We start from the raw sequence: 2,143 nt of genomic DNA on the forward strand, positions 1-2,143 counted from the left end.
AGTATGAAAGAAATTATGAAATAATACATTGTACAACTCAGCACACTACTTTTTCAATACAAAATACTACTTTTAGTGGAAGTGAGGAACAATATGGTGCAACATAAAACAAATGAAACATTTAACTTTCAATCTAAAGCATAGAAAAAAATTGCAAATTTTAGTTTGATAAAAATTTAAATGAAACATTTAAACTTGAATTTCCTTTAGGGCAAAATCAGAGCTCCAACTTCAAATGATAAAACAATGAAACAATATTTGACAACACACTGCCAAGATAAGTTAAACATTGTGCCTGTACAGTCAAAATTACAAATTATATCTGAAGAACAGAAAGTGGGACCCTTAACAAAATTTATGCTATAAATTAAAAGAGATGTCTAAGATTATGCTGACCTTTAAACCAAAAAAAATCTCTCAAGAACACTCCTGTTCAGGGATAAGTTGCCTTCATGCCTGTATAGTTTTTTTTTGTTTGTTTGTTTTTGCATGGAGGGGCAACCATATTTATAGCCTGGTTAGAAAGTTCTCACTAACCTATATGAAATTCCACTCGAAGTCCATGAGGTTTTTTGGCAGAGTTGAAACACGGGGGTTGACAGTGACCAACTTCTTTTGAACAGTATTTCCTGTCCTCTTGGAGACGATCTTGCCACAGCTGGCCTTGGTCCCTCTTTCAGGGTTGATATCAAGAAAGGGCCTGAAAATGCAGTAATTTCAGATTAGCATATGATGCTTAAGGAGTTAGGGTTTAAGGTGTGTTAGGTGGGAAAAGGGGGGGACGGACAGGCGGACACAAACCTTACCTCTGGATGAATTCAAGTGTACATGCAGCCTCTTCTTGATATTGTAGATGTAGTACATTGAAAACAGTGCAGCAAGCCCTGTCACAAAGGTTGGTTGAATGCCCTCACATACAATATAGCTCTCAAGACTGATCATCCGGTGCCCAGCAGTCACATGGTCTTTTCCACCTGAAAAATAAAATTAAAAAAATTATAACAAGTATTGTGACTTCTACAAATTACCTTTACCATTATTTCTAAAACAACATTCATTTAATGATATTGTGTTTCATGCATTACAAATAAATCAAAACCTTGTATCATCTGCATGTTATTGTATCGTATTCTCATGAAAATCTTAAACCACAATGAGTTTTGTTTTTCTTTGCAAAGTTATGGCCATCTTTATTCATTCTCCAGTTAGGTCATCTTTCTTAACATTTCTACTGACAACCTAAGAACGTATGAACTAAATCTAAAAAAAAAAATAAAAAAAAAGAAGTTTCTACAGGCAAATAACTAAGTAACAATGAAAACGGATTACTTTAATTAATTACCTTCTTATCTACAAGATATATCAAATAATGTTATGCTAGCTTTCTTATTACAGCATGACAGATTAACTAAGCTAACTTAGTTAGCTACTAAGTTAACTAAGTTAGCTTAGTAACTTTAAGCAGTACAGTCTGCTTAAAAATGACAACTGTATGACAGCATCATCTAACAAATAAATTATGCTCCAACTTACCGGATTGGCTCATAAAATGCAGGATTCAAATGGATAGTCCTTGTAAAGAAAATTCTAGAGGTTGCTTCCACATGTCACAACAACGTGTCTTCTTGTGAAATACAGTAGCGTTCTGTTTAAAGAGAGTCTCCTTGTCGTTGAATCTAACATCATTCCCAAAATGCAATGCTACTCACAGTATATTACAGTATTTTATTAAAAACAGTAATAATTGCCCAGAATGCATTGTTTTTCACGGTGCAGTACCGTTTTCAATAGAAACAGTATGATACTGTTCAGTTTTGGCCGTTTTTATACAGCAATTTGTTACAGTGTATGTGTATCTATGTCTAAATATATGTAAGTAACTTTGAAAACTTTGTCATTCCATGAAAGTTTCCCCATCTTGATTAGAGAGATTCTGACTTTATTTGAAAAATAAAAAGGCCTGGAGTCACTTCTTTTGACATATGGAATACATTTTTTTTTTATTTTGGCAGGAGTGCACAGCTCTCACTCCTTTTTTGGCTTGTGTTCTCTTTCTTGCAGCTATTTATCTTTCGCTGTCACACAATGCCTTTGTTACCCATTTTTCTTGGTGCAATGTCCATAAAGCACGACTGTAATGACA

At 34.0% G+C, this 2,143-nt stretch overlaps 1 long non-coding RNA gene across 1 annotated transcript; it reads right to left on the bottom strand.

Moving 5' to 3' along the window:
- Positions 1 to 575: 575 nt before the first annotated feature.
- On the bottom strand, positions 576 to 927 carry LOC122833621. Its single transcript, XR_006371001.1, has 2 exons — positions 807 to 927; positions 576 to 700 (listed from the first exon to the last, which is right to left on the bottom strand). It is a non-coding gene; the product is annotated as an uncharacterized LOC122833621 (long non-coding RNA).
- Between the last annotated feature and the right edge of the window lie 1,216 nt (positions 928 to 2,143).

This window comes from Gambusia affinis, linkage group LG07 (genome assembly GCF_019740435.1).
Source record: "Gambusia affinis linkage group LG07, SWU_Gaff_1.0, whole genome shotgun sequence".
In the NCBI taxonomy this organism is placed as follows: Eukaryota; Metazoa; Chordata; class Actinopteri; order Cyprinodontiformes; family Poeciliidae; genus Gambusia; species Gambusia affinis.